This window comes from Papio anubis, chromosome 13 (assembly GCF_008728515.1).
Source record: "Papio anubis isolate 15944 chromosome 13, Panubis1.0, whole genome shotgun sequence".
Lineage (NCBI taxonomy): Eukaryota > Metazoa > Chordata > Mammalia > Primates > Cercopithecidae > Papio > Papio anubis.
In genome coordinates, this window is record NC_044988.1 from 13,030,454 (window position 1) to 13,053,716 (window position 23,263).

The following is a 23,263-nucleotide window of genomic DNA, read 5'->3' on the forward strand; positions in this document are numbered from 1 at the left end:
GTTGTTCCATTTATAGAGCACAGGCAAAGTAGATTTAGCTTAATTCTTAAGGACCCTAGGATTTTCAGAATGGTAAATGAGCATTGACTTATGGTCACCAGCTGCATTAGTCCCTAACAAATGAGTCAGCCCATCCCGGGAAGCTTTGAAGCAGGCATTGACTTCTCCTCTCCAGCTATGAAAGTCTTAGATTACATCTTCTTTAAATAGAAGGCTGTTTTATCTACATTGGAAATCTGTTTTATGTACCCACCTTCATCAGTGATCTTAGTCAGACATTCTGGATAACTTGCTGCAGCTTCTGTGTCAGCATTTGCTGCCTCATCTTGCACTTTTATGTTAAGATGGCTTCTTTCCTAAACCTCATGAACCAACTTCTGCTGGCTTCCAACTTTCCTTCTACAGCTTCTGCACCTCTGTCAGCCTTCATAGAATTGAAAAGTTGGGGCTTCACTCTGGATTAGACTTTGGCTTAGAAGAATGTTGGGACTGGTTTGATCTTCTATCCAGACAACTACAACTTTCTCCATATCAGCAATAAGGCTGTTTTGCTTTCTTCTCATTGATGTGTTCACTGGAGTAGCACTTCTAATTTTCTTCAAGAATTTTCCTTTGCATTCACAACTAACCTAACTGTTACATGCAAGAGGCCTAGCTTTTATTGTATCTTGGCTTTTGACATGCCTTCTTCACTAAGATTAATCATTTCTAACTTTTGATTTAAAATGAGAGACATGTGACTCTTTCACTAGAACTCTTAGAGGCCATTGTAGGGTTACTAATTGGCCTAATTTCAATATTGTTGTATCTCAGGAAATTGGGAGGCCCAAGGAGACATAGAGAAACAGAGACAGAGGAAAAAATGGTTGGTAAAGCAGTCAGAACACACACATTTATTGGTTAAGTTTGCCATCTTATATGGGCATGGTTCACGGTGCCCCAAAACAATTACAAAGGTAATATCAAAGATCCACGATCACATATCATCATAACAGATATAATAATAAGTGAATTACTAGGAGAATTTCCAAACTGTGATACAGAGACACAAAGTGACATCCCGGTGGAAAAATGGCACCAGAATTACTTGAGTCCTGGAGTTCAAGACCAGCCTGGGCAACATGGCAAGACCCTGTCTCAAAAAAATGGCACCAATAGACTTGCTCAACACAGCATTGCCACAAACGTTCAATTTGGGGGGGGGGGGGGGGGAAGCAATACCTGCAAAGTACAATAAAACAAAGTTTCAATAAAACAGGATATGCCTGCATACAGGAACACCTAAGAGCACAGTCAGAGAGAAGGACTTATATGCAGTAGTCTATTTGGGGGATGCATTCATTTTCTATTGCTGCTGTAAAAAATTCCTGCAAGCATAGTGGCATTTTGTTAGAATAGCCCTGTGAAAATAAGATACGGAGGTAAAATCAAGGTGTTGACAGTGCTGCATTCCTTCTGGAGGATTTAGGGAAGAATTCATCCCTTGCCTTTTTCAGCTTTGGTTGCTTGCATTCCTTGGCTCATGGCTGCATCACTCTGACCTCTGTTTCTATTGTCACATCTCTTTCTCTGACACTCCTGCCTCCTTCTTAAATGGACTCTTGTGATTACATAGGACCAACCTGGATAATCCATATCCCTAACTTAGTCACATCTGAAAAATCCCTTTGCCACATTAAGATAACATATTCACAGGTCCTGAGGATTTGTATGAGAACACATTTTAGGGATCTATTATTCTCCCTTCCGCACAAGGTGATTATGAAAGGTCACAACTGGGAACAGATTGATTCTGCCAAAAGCTCCCAATCCACACACTGAGAGCTTCCAGAATAGCCCATCTGAGCAAAGGGCTGCTGGAGCCTTTATTTTCAGGCTTCCACCTCCTTTGAGAGCTGGTCCTAGGAGCACTGACCTCTCCTCACTGCTGGGCTGTTTTCATGCTGGTTGAATGGTGACATGGTTTGTATCTATGTCCCCACACAAATCTCACATTGAATTGTAATCCCCATTGTTGAAGGTGGGGGCTGTGGGAGGTGACTGGATCATCGGGTGGTTTCTCATGAATGGTTTAGCACCATCTCCCTTGGTGCTGTTCTCACTACAGTGAGTTCTCACAAGATGTGGTTGTTTAAAATTGTGTAGCACCTCCCCACTCTCTGTCTTGCCCCTGCTCCCAGCCATGTGAAGTGCTGGCCCCCTACTTTGCCTTCCACCATGACTGTAAGTTTCCTGAGGGCTCCCCAGAAGCCAAGCAGATGCCAGCATCATGCTTCCTGTACAGCCTACAGAACCATGAGCAATTAAACCTTTTTTCTTTATAAATTACCCAGTCTCAGGTATTTCTTTATAGCAATTCAAGAATGGACTAGTACAAATGGGTTGCATGACATCAGAGAAGGCCCAGGTTTGTGCTTGAGGTGGAACATTGTCAAGCTTACCCAGAACTGCCCACTGAAACTACAGATGAAATCAGAGATGGGTCAATGGAATGTGATGTGGGACATGAGAGGCATCTGCTACAAAGAGAGAGCCTAATTATACTTGCCAAGAATCCACATTATATCCAACATGCCAATCCCTGGCAACTGCTTAGATGTTTGATTTTAAGTAACAACTCTAGCCTGTTTCTAATATGCTACCCTAAATGATATATCTCCTGTTCAACATTTAAATTTATGAAGTAGTTATCTAACAGGGCTGTCTTATTGAATGCATAGGACAAGATTTCCCATGTAGTTAGGTGTCAAAGTTGCTCCTAAGGAGAAGGATATTACCAAATGTGATCATCAGGCAGCAAGCGGGTCAGAAAATAAGGTTTTGAAAGGGATCCACAAAAGAATCACACAGACAATGACAGTGGCTGTAGCCCACTGGCAGATGAGGGGAATTTGCTAGGTCAGCCAGAAGATCTCAGGTTTCATGGTGGTGAGACATGCACTTCACTTCAATAAATCCTGATTTATTGAAACTCTGTGAAAGAGTCTCAGCCAAAGAAAAGTCAAGATCCAAACTCAGTTTCCCTAATCCTAAATCTCATCCTCTTTCCCTTACTCCAGAATGAATCCTTTCATTTGTTGATGACAGTCAGGAGGAGAATGTCCAGGTTTTTCAAAGACGGGTGGGCAGCATCTGGCCCTGTGCTGTGCTGTCTGCTGTTGAAGGGGAAGAGCAGGAGAGGTCTCTAGGTGCTCCAAGAGTCCTCCATGGAGAAGAATGCACCTGGGGGGAGAGGCAGGCTCCTGGTAACCCAGAGGGAAACACAGACCAGATGAGCAGAGGAGCTGGGTTTTTCTAGGTCTCACTGTGAGCAGGCATCATGTCCCTGCTGCAGATTCCCTGTAGTGTCTTGGTGAAAGGGTTAAGATGATCTTAGGTTGTTCTTGCCTCTCAATCTCTCCTTTCCCTAGGTTTTAAAGCTCTCTGGGATTGCACCTTCCATTAGAGGGCACAATCCGCTTTTCTTCCAACTTCACCCAACAAGATCCAAAGCTATTTATTTTTCTGAATGTGTCCAGAACAGAAGCCCCTGACCCTTTGCTAATACTCTGGATGTTTTGACAATTTTTCCTGGCAGCTAATTTATCACAGACATCCAGTGGACTATTCTCCCCTCTATTCCCCACTACCTTCCCTTGACAAAACCTTGGGTGCTTTAAATGAGTCGTGCAGCCAAGGAGTTCAAGTCCAGCACTGCAGCAAGTTCCTTTGCTCAGTCATTCCTCCCTGCCGAGTCCTTCGCTGTCTGACTTTCCTTCCTGTCATTTCCAGGGAAGCGTTAACCAGTCTTTTGGAAACCCATCTAAATTGAATGGCTCCAGGCTCCAGTGGCGGGAAGGGCATTCTGTTTTATATAAAATCCTGGTTTATTAAAACTTTATAAAGAAATCTTCAGTCTGAGAGCCATTGTGTACCATCAATCTTCGTTCAGCCATTAGGACTTGTTCAGTCTCACAGAAACAGATTGAATGAAATATCTTTCCCCAATATTTTTGTTTTTTCTTAATGTGGAATGGAAAATGGTTATTTTGGGTCCCTATGGACCGTGCTGTCTCAAGACCATTACATGATTGATCCCTGTCATTCATCTCCCAATTCAGATGCACATCTTCATAGTCCTTCTCGACCACCAAACAGCCACCAGTCACTTTGTCATGTTACCCTATTTTATTCTCTCCATAACATTTACCAAGATCTGAAATTGACCCTTTTTGTTATTTACTGGGGTTGTTTTGTTGTTCGTTTGTCCCTATCTTCCAAGGAACACAAATTCCATGAGCCTAGGGACCTTGACTCTTCATTAGTTGGGGGAGCCGCCAGGGCTGATCCCAAATTGCAAGTTCCCTTCTCCTCCATATGTAGGATTACATGTCCCTTCTCCAATTAAAGTTGGGCACAGCCATGTGATTTGTTTGGATCACATAAAATCTGAATCAAAGTGTATGTGTCACTTCCAGGAGGAAGGTTTATGAACTAGTGTGTGATTTGCCAAATAAAGATGAAGTGGTTACAGAAGCACATGTTCTGATGGAGCCTCCATCATCCTGGGTAAGAGGCTGGTGACAATGGTCAGAGCCCCCTGATGGCCCTCACTAGACTTCTAATGTGAATAAGAAATACATCTTTGTTGTATTAAGTCAGTGAGGTTTGGAGGCTGTTTGTTACTATACCATACTCTAGCTATCCTGACTGTGTTGGTTTCCTATTGCTGCTGTAACATGTAACCCTACTTAGTCACTTAAAAAAAAAAATCACAAATCTATTATCTGACAATTCTGGAAGTCAGAAGTCCAAAATGAGTCTTATGAGAGTAAAATTAGGGTGTTGATAGGGCTGTGTCTCTTCTGAAATTGTCAGGGAAGAATCTGTTTTCTTGCTATACCAGATTCTAGAAGCCACTTTAATTCTTTAGCTAGTCGGCCCTTACTCCATCCTCAAAGCACATCACTCCAACCTGTGCTTCCATCATCACATCGCCTTCTTTCTGACTCATTCTTTCCTCTAATAAAAACTCTTATGATTACATTGAGCCCACCTAGATAATCCAGGATAATCTCACCAATCTCAAAGTCCTTAATTTAATCACATCTGCAAAGTCTCTTTTTTCATGGAAGGTGGCACATTCACAGGATATGGGAATTAGGACATGGATGTTTTTGTGGGAGGAGGGTGTAATTATTCTACACACCACACTGACTACTACATTAGTAAATCCATCACACCAAAAACAGTACCCACCATATTAAAGGCTCTCAGTCAATATCTGGGGAATGAATAAATGAATGAACAGATAAGAATAGAATGGAACAGCAGGGCAGAGCACAGCATAGGATGTAAATCGATTTTTTTTTTAGTCAACAGCATTTGTAGTCTAGCTACAGCTTAAAAAAAATATGGGTCCTGAAATGCCTCTTTACTTAAAGTTTACCATTTCTTTGTCTAAAAATGATATTGACAGAGTTTAACTTCAACCTTAAAAGAAAATGCTGATTGAAGTTAGCCAAGGGCATAACTAGTTCTAAGTCAAGGTGGTTTCAGTTTTTCTTTCTTTTTTTTTTTTTTTTTGCCAGAGGGTAGTTGGTATTTTGTGGTTGTTGTTTGGCTTTGTCTTTCACATTCTTCTTTATTCTGATACTTTGAGAATTTTTCCAGCTAGATCAAGAGAAACACCAGGGCCCTCACACAATCCTAATGTCCAGGATGGTGTGGAGGAAAGAGCGGAGAACTTTCAGCCAGACATTCCTGGGTTGGAATCTTAGCTACATCATTATTAGTTACATGACTTTGTGCAATTTACTCTGTGCCCCTTTTTCTTCAACTATGGTGGGGTAAGCATACCACCTCTCACTGTTGCTTAGACAATTCCATGAGACATACACATGGAACTCTTTCATAACACTTAGCACAAGGCAAGCACACTCAATGCCAACTTCCCAATTCCCCCTCCTCACCCTCCAGCTTCCCATGCCCTTACAACACAGAGAGTTCAGTACCTGCTATTTAAAACTATCTCTTTCTCTGCTGTCTACATCTCAGGAGTCAGGAGGTATGGCTGTTTCCTGAAGAAGTAAAAGCTCTTTCCCTCTCTGAGATAATGTTCAGGAAGCCATTACCACATCATATTCTGTAGTTACACTCAAGGCATTCTTTAATCATCATCATCGCAGCTAACATTTTTTGAACGTTTGTGGCAAGAATTGTTTTAAAATCGCCTGTATGTGTAACTTAATATGCACAACAACCCTAAGAAGTATGTATTATTATTATTTCTGTTTTACAAATGAAAAACTAAAGGTCAAAAGTGACATAACTGGAGATGGGTAGAGAGTTAATCTGTGTCCCAAGCCTCCACTCTTGATCACCATGCTAGACCCAGTGAACCTACAGTGTTCTGGAAACCAGGGAAGATGCCTTTTTAGTGAGTCATGGAAAGACTAGAAACTAGATGGAGTTTGGAGCTTGGACCTGCTCTGTCTAGCTCCTCCACAGCTCTGCCAGCTGGCCGTAAACAAAGCAATGGGTGAGAGGCCCATAAGTAACAAGGGAGTTCAAGTCAAATCAGAGAGGAAAATATTTTAGCATTAAAGAGCATCTTTTGCATTTGTGCAGAAAACCAAATGAGGTGGCACATAAACACATCACCCGGGAATCAGAAAGACAAGTTAGAGGAGAAACAAAATGCTAGAGCCTCAATCCAGCCTTCTTGGGGAAGACCGTAGTTGCCTTGGGGTCAGAAAACTGTACCTTGGAACTTGAGTTCTATTACATAATTTGTATTTTCCAAGAGCATGTCTTCTTGCCTTATGTTCCTTGACAAATTTAGAAGATGTTTAGATGTTTGCCCGTCTCAACTGACCTAAAGAGTACAGAGGAAGAAGCCTGAACTTGGAAAGAGATGATGTGATTTTGTTAGAGGCTGAGTGTGGTAGCAGCAGAGGGAGTGGGGATGGGAGAGGTGATGCTAGGAAGCATATGCCAGTTATCTATATGCCTCCACCTTCTAGAAGGACCTTGCTTTTAAAGGCCTCTCAATAGACAGTGTGGCCCCCCTGGTGATGGTAGGAGATGGCCTTATCTAAACAAATGGTTGTCCCCTCGTAACCTATTGCAGTTAATGGACACTCTCCTCCAGGTGGGTCTGTTCAATGATATTCTCCACGAGTACATGTGATTTCTGGCTAATGCTAGTGCCAGAAGCCTCTAAAGCCACTGGCCACCTGCCCTAGCTAAATAACACAGAATGCTGACAAATAAAAACGACAGCTGGTTTCATTTACTAAACTTTCAAAGTACTTCCCTGGAGGACAAGGCAATGAGGTTGGAAATTTTTTAAGGCTATGTGATTATTTCAGTACCATCCATTTTGGAGTTGCTTCCTCATAAATTACAAACCCTGCAAAGACTACAGACAGTACGAGGAAGCCTAGAGAGTCACACACGCATTCTGACATCTTACTTGTGTCACTTCTTGACTCCACTTTCTCTCAGCAAATTATGATCCCAGGCTACGCTGTGGGCCCTTACACGTATTTGCCAGGAGTCATGCAACTGCACTCTTACTAATTCTTTGCAGTATTTTTGGTGTGAACACTATGGTAAATTTAAGATGGGCACATATTCTTCACCATTCTTGCCACTGAGAGGTGGAGTCCAATTCTCCTCCCCTTGAAGCTAGGCTGACTTTAATGACTTGCTTGACCAACACGATGTGGTGGAAGTGATGTTCTGAGTCTAGATTATAGAAGCTTCACAACCTCTACCCAGATGACTTGGAATACACTCTTGGAGCCCTGTACCATAGTACAAAATATCTGACTACCCTGGTACTGCTGTCTTGCAGGTGAGACCATGTGCAGGCATTCTGGTAGACAGCCCCAGTTGAACCCTGCCTTCTAGCATGACTGCCAGGGTGCCTGAGTTGTGAGGGAAACTTGATTGGAGCATGCAGATCAGCCTTTCACTAGCTGAATATCAACAAGCAGCTTCATTTGATGGCACAGAGAGGTGAAGAATCACCCAACTGTACCCTCCCCTAATTCCTGATCCACAGACTCATGGAGGAGAGCAAAATGGTCACTGTTTAAGCTGCTGAGTCTTAGAGTGTGTTCATTGCACAGCAATAAACAACCAGAACAACTATCTAATCAGTTACAAATTCCTAGAAATTAACTACTGTTATCCCACACTGACCTTCACTCTCTTGTCCACCAAATGCTTTGCTTTGCACCAAGGGCAGACCTAATCGATGCTTCTGGAATAAGTATATTTGGGTCTGTCTATTTCTGCTGTATTAAACAATCAGGAAGAGCCCTCGTTTTTGTAGTGAGCAGATTCACTTCAGATACTGAAAAAAAAAATTGACTTAATTTGTCAGTTTCTTCCATATTTTAGAGATGATTGACATATAAATAGTTCATGGGTTTAATATTTCCATTATCATCTTCATAATGACTTCTTACAAGAAGGAACTATGATGTCCATATATGCTCTACTTCACTTACATTATGTGGGGGCATTTAAAAACCAAGTCCAACAGCTGACCACAATACCATAAAGCTAGAAATTATCAACCAAAGAATAGTGAATGCAGTCAAAGTACTGTCTGCTTTGGAGAATATAATAAGATTTCCCTCAGGTCTAATATTGACACCAGCACTGAGCACATTGTAAGCACTCAATAAATGCTAGCTACTATTGGTTTTAAAGACATGTGTGTGTATGTGTGTATATATATTTTTTTTTTCTTTTTTGAGACAGAGTCTTGCTCTGTCTCCCAGGCTGGAGTTCAGTGGCTTGATCTTGGCTCACCGTAACCTCCACCTCCTGGATTCAAGCAGTTCTCCTGTCTCAGCCTCCCAAGTAGCTGGAACCACAGGCGCACGATACCACACTTGGCTAATTTTTTGTATTTTTAGTAGAGACGAGGTTTCTCCATGCTGGTCTCAAACTTCTGACCTCAGGTGATCCACCCACCTTGGCCTCCCAAAGTGCTGGGATTATAGGTGCCTGGCCAAGACGTATATAATTTTTAAACCCTGTTTTAATTCAACAGGAGATAACTAATGCTACTCTGTCGAGTTCAAAAACACACAGTCAAAATGTTAAGAAATATGATGTTTTGCTAACCTTGTGCACCCTTATCAGAAAATAGGTACTGTTTCTGGGAGACTTTTTGAAATATTATAAATAGTGTGATAACCCCTTCTAATCTCCAACCAAGAATCTAATACAGACTCAGTCTTTTATTTCCGAATGATAAAACCAAGTTCCAAAGAGGAATAGGCAATTTGCCGTGGACCACACAGCCAGCCCCAGAACCCATGACTCCTAACTTCCCATCCAGGATTCTGTCCATTCATGCTGCTTCTCTTGAACCAAATTAGAATAAACCAACATTATTGTTGTTTTCAGAAAACAAAGAAGGAAACAAAAAGGTTCTCCTGAACTCTGCTGTTTTTTCTTGGAGAGATGATGGCAGAGCATTGAAATAGACTTTGTACTTGACTTTTACAAAGTACCAGATCTAGAACTCAGCTACATCTTTTAGGACCTATAGGGACCCCCTATAGGATTTCCTCCAGATACGCCTTTGGACATCCAGGAAATATTTGAAGCCTGGGTCTCCTATGAACGTTTCTATTGCAGGAAATATAGTTAATGGAAAGAAAGGAAGTGTTAACGGGCAGCTTATACGGGTCATATGTTATGCCGTAGATTTGAGCACTGCACCAACATATTTTCATCCTCTAGCTGCAGCATTGTGTCTCAAAACTTCGAGACTTACAATCTTCTTATTGTAAAATCAAATGATATATGCCCAAGGATAAGGTGAGGCTTTTCCCCCTAAATCATCCCTCAAACAAGAAAGATGGTTTTTTATCAAAGTCCATTTATTCTATTTCTTGGAAATTCTCTCATGGGGCTGGACGTGGTAGCTCATGCCTGTAATCCCAGCACTTTGGGAGGCTGAGGCAGGCAGATCACTTGAGCCCAGGAGTTTGAGACCAGCCTGGGCAACATGGCAAAACTCCATCTCTACAAAAAATACAAAAATTAGCCGGATGTGGTGGCGGGCACCTGTGGTCCTAGTTACTCAGGCAGAGGTGGGAGGATCACCTGAGCATGGGAGGCTGCCACTCCACTCCAGCCTGGGAGACAAAGTGAGACCCTGTCTCAAAAAATAAAAAAAAGAAAAGGAAATTCTCTCATAGTACGGAAGTACTACTTCACTTACCTTACTGTTGGCAAAGCCACATTTGCCTGAAAAATCATAACCAATTGTAGTTTAGTTGCTTAGAGAGGTTACCTTAAGAAAGAAGGAAGTATATTAGCCAGTAGATAGAATAGACCATGATGCAGTAAGAAATTAACTCTGAAATCTCAGAGGCTTAACACATAAAAATTTACCCATCACTCATACACGTGCCACTGTGGGCCTGGGCAGCAATCCAGGAAGGTGCCCTCCAGGCAGTGACTTAGCTTTAAGCTTGCGGCCCCACCTCCAACACAAGGCTTTCTTGGTTACCAGCACAGGTGGGGGGAGAGTTGGGATGTCACACAGGGACTTCTCACTGCTGCAGAGAAGCTGACCCAGGTGTTTACAACTGACATTTAATTGGCCAAAATTGCTTGACTATGAGATGTCAGTGAGTGTGGTCTTGGTCTTCTGTGTGCTCAGGAAAGATGTGCAGGAAAGAGGACCTGATAAATGCCATGTATTTCCTCATTCATATGGGGGTAAATGCTTACTGTAGATTTAGTAACTACATGACTTCACAATTGAAAGGGTTGAAGGTTGTCATAAACAAGCCTCTTAAAGATCACTTTTAAAAGCAATACTTGGATATCCATTTGGGGGAAAAAATCTCAACTCTTACCTGAATACATAACACAAAAATGAATTTGATATGGGACGTAGATCTAAATTAAAAGCTAAAACTATGAAAGTCCTAGAAGAAAACATAGGGGAAAATCTTCAGATTTGGAGTACACAAAGATGTCTGAAGAAAATGCACAAACCATAAAAGAAATTATTGATATGTTGTAGTTTATCAAAATTTAAAACATATGCTTTATGAAAGATAGCTTTAGGAAAATTAAAAGGCAAGTCAAAGAACCAAAGAGAATATTCAATATATCTATATTAAGTATATATACATATACATGAATATATAGCCCAATGTATTTAATTGGCAAAAGATTCAAACAGGCACTTTTTTTTTTTTTTTTTTTGAGACAGAGTTTCACTCTTGTTGCCCAGGCTGGAGTGCAGTGGTGTGATCTCGGCTCACCGCAACCTCTGCCTCCTGGTTTCAAGTGATTCTCCTGCCTCAGCCTCCCAAGTACCTGGGATTACAGGCATGCACCACCACGCCCGGCTAATTTTGTATTTTTAGTAAGGAAGGGGTTTCTCCATGTTGGTCAGGCTGGTCTCGAATTCCCGACCCCAGGTGATCCACCCTCCTCGACTTCCCAAAGTGCTGGGATTACAGGCATGAGCCATCTCGCCAGCCTCGAACAGATACTTTCTAAGAATATGTGCCAATTTGCAGCAACCTGGATGGAGCTGAAGACCATTATTCTAAGTGAAGTAACTCACGAATGGAAAACCAAATATTGCATGTTCTCACTTATAAGTGGGAGCTAAGCTATGCGGTTACAAAGGCATAAGAGTGGTATAATGGACTTTGGGGGCCAAGCGTGGTAGCTCACACCTGTAATCACAGCATCTTGGGAGGCCGAGGCGGGCAGATCAGCTGAGGTCAGGAGTTCGAGACCAGCCTGGACAACATGGTGAAACCCCCGTCTCTACTAAAAATACAAAAATTAGCTGGGCGTGGTAGCAAGCACCTGTAATCCTAACTACTCAGGAGGCTGAGCCAGGATGATCGCTTGAACCCGGTTGACAGATGTCACAGTGAGTGGAGATCGTGCCACTGCACTCCAGCCTGGACAACAGTGAGACTCCATCTCAAAAAAACAATAACAGAAACAAAAAATGGATTTTGGATACTCACAGGGAAGGGTAGGAGGCGGATGAGGGATAAAACACTACACATCAGGTACAATGTACACTACTCAGGTGACAGGTGCCCCAGAATCTCAGATATCACCACTAAAGAACTTATCCACATAACCAAAAACCACCTGTTCCCAAAAAAATCTACTGAAATAAAAATTTCTGTAAAAAAAGACAGACCCGGCTGGGCACGGTGGCTCACGCCTATCATCCCGTACTTTGGGAGCCTGAGGTGGGAGGATCACCTGAGGTCAGGAGTTTGAGACCAGCCTGGCCAACAGGGCGAAACCCTGTCTCTACTAAAAATACAAAAATTAGACGAGCGTGGTGTGTGACTGTAATCCCAGCTACTCGGGAAGCTGAGGCAGGAGAATCGCTTGAATCTGGGAGGCAGAGGTTGTGGTGAGCTGAGATTGCACCACTGCACTCCAGCCTGGATAACAGAGCAAGACTCCATCTCAAAAACAAACAAACAAACAAAAAAAGACACACACTACCAAAAACAAACAAACACATGCCAATACCCAACACACAAAGCAAAGATGTTCAGCATCATTAGTCACAGGGGAGATGCAAATCCAAACCCTTGTGAGATGCCACTGCACATATACTACAAAGGCTAAAATGAGACAGACTGATAATACTAGTTGCTGGAGAGGATGGGAAACAAATACATCTCTTGCACATTGTTGGTGATAATGTAAAGTCGGTGATAATGTAACTATCTTGAGAAAACAATTTGACACTTTCTTGTAAAGTTAAACATATACCTACCATAAGACCCAACAGTCCCATTCCTAGGTATTTACTCAATAAAAATAAAATTCTATGTTCACAAGGAGACTTATACTTGTATTGTCATAACAGCTTCATTCATAATCTCCCAAACTGGAAACAACTCAAATATCTACCAAAAGTAAATAGATAGGCACATTTCACTTAATCCATAGTATGGATTCTATTAAGCAAGAAAAAAAATAATGTACTGATACACATAGCATGACTAGATTTCAAAATTAATGGGCTGACAGAAAGAAGCCAGACACTAAGGAAACATACATAAGATTCCTTTTATATGATATTCTAGAAAAGAAGGAAGCTAATTGGGAGTGACAGAAAGCAAACAAGTAGTCAGCGGGGTCCAAGGATGGGGGGATTGACCGCAAGTGAGACAGAGGGAACTTTGGAGATAATGAAGGTTATCTATTTGTTAACTGTGTTGGTGGCTACAGGAGTGTATGCATTTGTCAAAGTTCACCAAATCATACACTTCAAATGTTTATCTTTTATTTTATATACATTAAATTACATTTCAATAAAGGTAATCTTAAAAAATACTTTAAGACAATATTGTAGCAATCACAAAAATACCTCAGCAGGGTGAATGGAAATACATTTTAATATTATAAAAATAGTACATTTAGTTTAGGGTAAGACTACCTGTGGAAACACTATAGATCGTTTCCAAAAGTTCTTTCTCTAAACAATTTTAATAGAAATGAATATACTGTATTGTGAAAAACTGAGTTCAGTGACAAGCAAACGATTATGTTAAGGACAAAAACAGTATGAAGACATTGAATAAATGGAAATGGGAAAAACACTATTTCTAAATTAATACATGATTCTTAACGTGTGATATGAAAATTCTGTTGCATCAGTCTAATCAGAAAATAGAAACCACTTGAATATTTTATTTATTTGAAGACAGGGTCTTGCTCTGTAACCCAGGCTGGGTGCCATCATGACTCACTGCAAACTCCTGGGTTCAAGCAATCCTCTCGCCTCAGCCTCTTGAGCAGTGGGGACTAAAGGAACTTGCCACCATGCACAGCTCATGTTTCCTTAATTTTTAGTAGGGACGAGGTCTCACTATGTTGCTGAGGCTGGTCTTGAACTACTCAGTTCAAGGGATCCTCTTGCCTAGGCCTGCCAAAGTGCTGGGATTACAGGCATGAGCCACTGCTCCCAGCCACTTGAGTACTTTAAGCAGAGGGCCTTTAATCCAGGCAATTATTTCCAGCAAAAAGGCTGGAACGAGCAGAGGATGAGAAGACTGAAAAGAGGTGACAGCACAATAGGAAGTTGAACTGTTTTCCTTTTTGCTGTCATTGAATAATGTAACCGAGCCCACAGAGTGAGCTCAGCCCTCACTGACGTGGGGACAGAACAATTACTGAAGTGCCCATGTTCCCAGTAGCCCCTCTTCCCTGGTCAACGGCAGAAAGAGGCAGCACCCAGAGAAAGCTTGTGGGCCACAGGGGCCAGAGCAGACAAGCAGGTGGGAGCACAGCAGGCCCAGGCAGACTGCAGGTGAGCAGCCCCATGGCGGCAGCTGTCCACCGTCTGCAGCCTTCCCCTGGAGCCCACACACTCGCCTGATTTTCAGTCTGTACAGATTCGAACTCCAGAAACCGACTGCGCAGAGTGTATGCTAGCTGGCTGTTGCCAGATCTGGGGTCCAGGTGTATGTGATTTAATGGGTCAATAATGTTTTTTTAAAAGAGGAGATTTCACCTAGAAATTCAGATTTCTGACTTCCTCAGCAAATCCAGATCTGAAGAGACACTGCCATCGTCCGCTGGAGCTGAGGCGCAGCTGCCCCTTTGGCAGGAAATGCGTCCTCCGCTTGCCTTTGCCTTTGGCACTCCCTGTTGTTACATCCTGCCTGCTCCATCCTCCTCTGGCCTCTTACTCTGATTATAGTTTTGAGCATCCTGCGCCTTCAAACATGTTGACCAAGACAGGGATGTATGCATGGCTCTGCAAACATCTAGATGGTTAATACTATCCTCTCGGTCCTTCCACCCATCCATTCCCACCAATGAATACCACTCACATCTCTCACTGTCAAAGTCTTTGGCACATAGTTCCGAAGTCAGAGAAATGTGAATGAGTCCATGGACAGGAAAGCCCCTTGCTTGGTGCCAGGTATACAGTCAGCACTAGGTGAAGATCAGTTCTCCTGTTTTTCCCTTTGCAGAACTAACTGTGCCTTTGGCTAGTAACCCTCTGCTTGGCCTTCTGAGATCAGCCATGAGCAGGCCAAACACTTACTAATAAGCTCTAAGGCCATACACTTTAATGTGACATTTCGAAGTAAAACCAACTTCAAATGACTGGAAAAGTTAAAGAGCTTTGGACGACATCCACTAAAACCCAAAGGCCAAAATGAAAGGGGAGCTGTCGTGTTGAAAACTTTGTCAGTATGAAGCAAAGAACATAACTTTCTAATCAGAGAGTAAATAGTTTTATTATCTCTTCTAGTTTCTCCTGCAAGGATATGTGTGGTAAATACGTCTTATTCGCTTCACTGTGTGACTTTGGGGCCTAATTTAGTTGACAAAATCCTTGAAGCAAAGAAAGTTGGGAAGAAATCACACATAAAGTCAGGAAATAGCTTTGGGAGAAGCCAGGGCCTCAGGTTCACTTCTGTGGAGTTCTGCCTCTTGTCTCCTGAAGTGCACAGGTTCCAGGGCTGGTACAGCCTACAGACATGGAATCAGAGTTGCCTGAACTTGGAGGGAACCCAGCTGGACACACATAGATTTGTGACTCTACCCCAGAGTTTCCAGACTCAACTGAGCCCTCTCCTATCTTCATTCCAAAAGTTCCTAGCAACCTGGTCTGCATATAGCCAAAACAATTTCTTTCTTCACTGTATGTACATAACTGAATGGTATTTCCAAATCTCAGGGGTCATTCTCAGCCAAAGTATACCAAAAGCTTTATTTAATATTTTATGTAAACAGTTAATAAGCCAAGCTCTTCAACTATTACTCTATTTATGAATGTGTGTCTTGAAAGAAACCTTTTGTCCAAGCCAAGATGCAGGATACAGTTTTCTGTATGGGGATAAACTTCCCTTTTGCAGACAAAGTTTTCTTTCTGATTACCATTTCCATCCATCCATTCATCTGGCCAAGCCTTTCTACACTATCAGTAAAGTTTCTTGACTGCCTCTGGATAAGCTGTCACTGTTAACAAGAAGATGGGCAAAAGAATAAACACGCACTCCTTACTATCAGGATAATTCTCATAGAATGAATATTTCCCCTTGATGAATGAGAAATAATACAGTCAAAATTGCATCACCACGATGCCCAAAAATCTAGGACAAAGTCAGCATTTTATTATTACATGTTAAATGCTTAGCACAAAAGCTAACACAACCGTAATACTGTTTTCAATTTTGCTATTTATGTTAACATAGCTCGTTTCCTATTTTGGTTGTTTCAAATTGCCATTACATAACACAGGCTGTTCCTCACTGATCTCAGTCCCACCTGTAGATCTTGTCGGGTAACTCAGGAAAGTGTAAAAAGACTACACCTATAAAAAGACTAAGGTTCCAGTCTGATTCTGCCTCTAACAAATTGGGCCTAGGCAAATCATTTAACTGTCGGGGTCAATTTTCTTCTCTGCTAAATGAGAGAGGTAGGCTCTTCACGCATTAAGGGTCATTCCAGCTCTAGATGTCTGAAGTTTTATCATCAGTGGTCCTTTGTTTCTTCCAACAGTGTGTATGAATCTCTCCTCTGTGGGTGCCATGCGAGGGACTCAGGATTCTAGCGAACCAGATAATTGGATGTGTTCTAGGGGTCTTTACTGTGGTGAAGAGAGATAGAATTCCAATGTGTGTGATCCATATGGATGTCTAATTGATGACAGAGGTGAACCCAGAGGGTCCCTAGTGGCATATGAAAATTGGACATAATCAAGAAGAAAGTCAAGTGTTTATGGAAGCTTCAGGAATACATTTTCTTTTGTCAGAAGCCTTCAAAATGTTACAGTTTTTAAATGTAATTTCAGTGGAAGACACTCGAGGAGCTCAATATTGCGGACTTAATTACATTTAGCTTCCCTTATAATTACTAACTGATTTAAGCCTGCTAACTTGAAACTGACATCACCAGTGGGGAAGTTAAGTTTTACTGGCCTAGAAATTCAAAGTGTGTTAACTAGGGAGAGGCAGTGATTCCGCAACCTTGACTGTATTTTAGAATCACCTGGGGACTTCTTTGAAAATACTTAAGCCTGAGCTGTACCCCTGAGAAATTCTGATTTAATAGTTCTTGGAAGGAGCATAGACATCTGGAGATCATTTACATTTTTAAAGCTCTCCCTGTGATTCTAATACACAGTCAAGATTGACAAACACTGAACTAGGAAAAGAACAATGTTTTGATCAAAATTTCAGGTAAACCATAATCCAGGGTGAAGCAGGTGATATTTGACCCATATTAGAACCTTGGGTTCTTTGATTCCAAAGCTCTGATTCTCATAAGACGCAAACTTTAAACAAACCTAACGCAACAGAGTGGAACCATGCTGACTCCATGTAAAAGCTTGTTTTTCTGGCCAAACAATTCCCTGTGGGATTTCTTCAAGTAGCCAGCTCAAAGCTGTGAACTGAAATCACAATTCCATTTAGCATAAACATGTATAATACATGCAACTTCTCAGCATAGTATTCCATAAAACTATTGGGGCTTTAAAAATAGCCAGCAGATGTCTTTTACTTTTGCAGCACGTGAAAAGAAAAGTGACTTACTTTTGCAAACCGCCTCCATATCTGAGTTGAGGACAATTTCACCACCCAGGGATGGGTTAACTAGATTTAATCTGTCCAACTGGCAAGCCTAGAAGGTCAGTTGAACAAGTAACTCAGCATTCCTAATACCAAACCACTAAACCAGCTAAAAGAGAATGTGGTTGACACATGCTAATGACCAAATCCAATTCACTTATCATGTGTACCATCAGGCTGGGACTCCCGCAAGCCATTCCCTTAAACCTTTTCTAATTAAAAATTGTTACAGCCAGGTGCCTGTAACAACAGGCTCACGCCTGTAATCCCAGCACTTTGGGAGGCCAAGGCAGGTGGATCACAAGGTCAGGAGTTCAAGGCCAGCCTGGCCAACATAGTGAAACCCCGTCTCTACTAAAAATACAAAAAAAAAAAAAAAAAAATTTAGCCAGGCATGGTGGCAGGTGCCTGTAGTCCCAGCTACTTGGGAGGCTGAGGCAGGAGAATCACTTGAACCGGGGAGGTGAAGATTGCAGCGAGCCGAGATCACGCCACTACACTCCAACCTGGGTAACACGGCAAGACTCTGCTTATTGGAAGATAATTAAGGAGGTAGAGCTCACAATACTTGGTTTTGATGGAATGTGGGAAAAGGTGAAGTTAAAGATGACCCCCAGATTTCTGGGTATCATTTACCAAGACTGAGGACAGTGAAGGAGGAGCAGACCTCATGGGTTCCCCCTTTGCCTCCACCTACTTTTTCCATCGCTTAAATTTGTTCTTCCCTGGGGTTTTCTTTTTGCTATTCCTCCCCGAGACCCCTGAGGTCTTTATTTGGTCTGTGTTTCTTCTTTTTTGACACCCCAATCTCAAAGACTTCATCTACTCTCTCTCATGCACACACCCATCAACAGCCTGCCCAAGGTCCCAGATGGACATCACACTTAGCCTATCATCTTTCCCTCAAAACCTACTCTGCCTTACTTAACCTTCCACTTAAGAGAATCCCATCTGTTATCTACCTGTTCACTAAAGGCAGAGACCTGGAAGTCACTAGAGAGTGTATTCTCTCTCTTAGTCCCATATAGAATCAACCACCAAATCCAAGTTTTACACTTCATTGCACCTGTAATATCTGCCTCTGCTCCCACATGATCCATTATTGCTCACCTGAGTTGCTGAAATTTTCTCCTTGTGTGTTATCTCTCTCCACAGTTGTTGACCTACCTCTGCCCCCACGTCCTTCCCCATACTACATCTAAAAGAGATATTCTAAAGCCCAAATCAAATCATGTCATTCCCTGTTCACCACTTTCCAATGGTTGTCGTGGTGGTCATTCAAGGCCTTCCATGCTCCACCCTGCCCACCTTTCCAACCTCATCTCCTGATGCTTGCTCAACGTAGTTGGCATTCTTGTCACCTGCCAAAGTCGCCACTCTGAATAAAATTATGGACCAAATGGTCACCTCAGGCATGCATACTGCTTTTAGTTCATTGAGCCCTCAGAGAGTGAATTTGTCTACAAATTCAGGACTTTTTTTGAGTCCTTCACATAGTCACTGTTGAAAAGATGAAATTCTTCATCAGCAAGGCTTTGTGCAGTGGCTTTTCTATGAACAGTGTTCCCTAGATGCTCTGGGAAAGTTTACAGAATAAAAAATGATAAAGTGTGTTTACTTTTGAGGGCCCAGAAAACACCTTTAACTTCTTATTTCCTATACTACCGCCACTTTTTCTTGTAGTCAAGAAGTAGAAAGGGACATTGAATCTTGGAGTAGGAGCAACATTTATCCATACGGTGTTAAGTGGTTCCTGACAAACATTTGGAAACAACTATCATTATTGAGCACCTGCTGGCTTGTTTATTCCTCATCTCCATCCCAGGAGTTTGGGGTTATTATCCCATCTTATAGATAAGGAATAAAGGTTTCATTCATTTGATGACATCCATTAAAGGCAATTGTAGACTCCACAAGGTCAATAAGTGTTACGTATCTACGTCACTATTTCTGAAACATGGTACTCAAATAAGTGCATATTGGATGAGCAAACAAATGAATGAAGCAAATAGCTAGTGAATGAGCTGGTGTCAAAACCCAGGGTGATCTGATTTTGCTCTTGTCACCCAGGCTGGAGTGCAATGGAAAACCCAGCACAGAAGAACATTCTGTTCAGGAGATGTCAACCAAGCTCCTCTTTGTCTCATCTCTCTGTGCTTTCCGTGTGTGGTTTGAAAAGACTAAGGGGGGAAATCTGACCAATCTCATGACAGTGCTAGGAAGAATATTTAGGAACTGTTAATGAAACTGTGTAAATATATAACACTAAAAAGTAAACTGTTTCTTTGTGAATGTGGAATATGCATGCTTTTTTGCAAATAAGGGGACATATGAGTGAAATACCTTTGCTTTATTTCACATTACTCTTATCATTCCAGGTCACCCTTACCAATTATGTGGTAATGGGAACAGAAGTGATTCTTATGTTACCTCCAGAGGGGTTGTTACCAGGTCACATAGATCCACATGTGTCTGATAGATTTACATTGAACACTCCTTGTGGGAAAAATTACATTTGCTAAAATGAGGTGAACTAGGTCCAGGTTTAGACATTACCTATTAAACAAAATCTATTACACTGTCAAGGACACTAAATTGTTTAATTCAATATTTTAAGTGTGAGAAGTTAATGTTAGTGGAAGAGTTAGGCACCTTTTACATTCATCACCCTAAAGACAAAGATATGAAAATGTCTACACCATTAGCTACATAATAGCTTCAAATGCTTTATCCCAGTAACCATAAATTGGCTAAATTATGAAACCACAATTAAGAATGATTATCCATGAAGTAGTCAGGTAGATGCAGAAACCCCAAGGAGTGCCTTGGTAATATATCAGCTCACAACCTAAGTCAGCCTGAATAGTGATGGACTCACCAGTTTTATACCCCTCTAATAACGTTTCACAAACCATCAAGAAATAGTTTGTGACAATGAGAAAAGGAAAATTACAAGATGCTAATCCAAAACCTATGTCCATCTGAAACTAGAGGTGCAAAATACTCCAGAAATGATGTTTTCCTTGTAAATTAGCACGGATGATATGAAACTCCACTTATTTTCAAAGTCATTTGTTTACAAAACTAACTTTGTAAGCCATATATATATTTTTTGTTTGTTTGTCTGTTTTTTTGAGATGGAATCTCGCTCTGTTGCCCAGGCTGGAGTGCAGTGGCGCGATCTCAGCGCACTGCAAGCTCCACCTCCCGGGTTCACGCCATTCTCCTGCCTCAGCCTCCCGAGTAGCTGGGGCTACAGGCACCTGCCACCACGCCCAGCTAGTTTTTTTGTATTTTTAGTAGAGACGGGGTTTCACCATGTTAGCCAGGATGGTCTCGATCTTCTGACCTCGTGATCTGCCTGCCTCGGCTTCCCAAAGTGCTGGGATTACAGGCATGAGCCATCGCGCCCAGCCAAGCCCTAGATTTTAAAAAGATTTTGTATCTTTAGATTTTGAAAAATAAGCCAGTATTTTTAAGTTGATTAAAGCTAGCTGATTTTAGAATATACGGTGGTTCTATTTTTTAATGTTTTGAGGAGCCTTTATACTGTTTTCCCCTATGGCTGTATCAATTAGTGCAATCCCACAGTTGAATAATCTCACTTATCCAAAGTAAATGAAATCAGTGTCTCCAAGAGACAGCTGTACCTTTGTGTTTGTCACAGAGCTATTCACAATAACCAAGATATGGGAACAACCTACATGTTCATCAGTGGATGAATGAATAAAGAAAATGTAGACACACACACACACACACACACACACACACACACAGGAATTATTCAGCCATAAAAATGGCAGACATAAAAAATGTCTGCCATTTAAGATCGTGTAAATGAGCCTGGAGGACACTATGCTAAGTGAAATAAGCCAGGCACAGAAAGACAAATACTGTGTGATCTCACTCATCTGTGGAAACTAAAAATGTCATAGTCATAGAAACAGAGAATAGAATGGTGGTTGCCAGAAGCTGCAGGAACAGGAGACATGGGGAGATGTTGATCAAAGGGTACAAACTTTAAGTTATAAGATGATCTAAGGCACAGTGTGGGTAGCATGTTAATTAATTTGATTGTGATCATTGTTACACAGTACATACATATATTAAATCATCACTGTACACCTTAAATACATACAATCTTTGTCAATAACTGAATATTAAATAATTAAATACTTTAAAATTAAAAATTAAATGAAAATAGATGCCGGGACAGTGGCTCACGCCTGTAATCCCAGCACTTTGGGAGGCCGAAGCAGGTTGATCACCTGAGGTCAGGAATTTGAGACCAAACTGGCCAACATGGCGAAACCCTGTCTTTACCAAAAATACAAAAATTAGCTGAGTGTGGTGGCGGGCACCTGTAATCCCAGCTACTTGGGAGGCAGAGACAGGAGAATCACTTGAACCCTAGAGGTGGAGGTTGCAGTAAGCTGAGGTCATGCCACTGCACTCCAGCCTGGGTGACAAGAGCAAAATTCCGTCTCAAAAAAAAAAAAAGAGAAAAAGAAAGAAATAAAAATAGAAGCCAGCTTACTCCTAGCATATTTCTTTGAATCATTATTTCCAAAGCTCTCTCTTTCAAGGTCTGTCACATTTATCCTTCTTTTTTCCATAACAATTACACCACATCAAATCCAAATAGTGACCACTCAATAAATATTTGTTGAATGAATTAATACATGAATGAACAAATGAACAAGCTACAGATCTCACATAGACCTCACAACATACAAGCAGTTTTCCAACTTCCCAGTCTTTCTCGATTCTTGTCCATCCTGTAGCCTTGCCAAGTTAGTCCTGCCCCAAACGTCACTCTCCATGCATCCATGCACCAGCCTCTTACTCAAGAACTACCAACTCTAAAGTAATTGGTTTAACAGTGAGATCCTCCCTTACTTAGTTCCAGCTGACTGGACTTGGCCGTCTTTGCTTACATTGCTCCCCTTCCTGGGAATGAGCTGTCTGTTCAGTTTCTGAGATGGTGGGGCTTCCCAACATGTCAGAACACAAATACAGCCTAGGGCCACTCCCATTACACCAGGTTGTTCGTTCCAAAGGCCAACAGTGAGGCCCTGAAACAAACAGCAAGAAACATGCTGACATTTGATTAACACAGCTGCATTGAAGTGCTCTGAGATTTTGGTAGCAGTAAGTATTTATCCAAGTGCTTGTCAAACTTTAATAGGTGCAGGAATCACCTAAGAGTCTGAGATTCTGCATTTCTAGTAAACTCCCTGGAGATGGTAATGATACTGACCCATGGATCACACTCTGAGTACCAAGGCTCTAGACTAGGAGTTACTAGACTTGGCTGCACAATGGTATTATCTGAAGCATTAAAAATACTTGTGGCTGGGCTGGGTGTGGTGGCTTATACCTGTAATCCTAGCATTTTTGGAGGCCCAGGCAGGAGGATCCCTTGAGCCCACGAGTTTAAGACCTGCGTAACGTTGGGAGACGAGAGAGACAGACAGAGAGAGAGAGAGAGAGAATAAATAAATAAAAATACTAGTGACTGAAACCTGTCCCAGAGATTGTGATCTAATTGGTCTGGAGTACAGCCTAGGCATCAACATTTTTAAAACTCTTTCAATAATTCTAGTGTATAACCAACACTGAGAACCACTGCCCAAGACCAATGTTTCTCCATC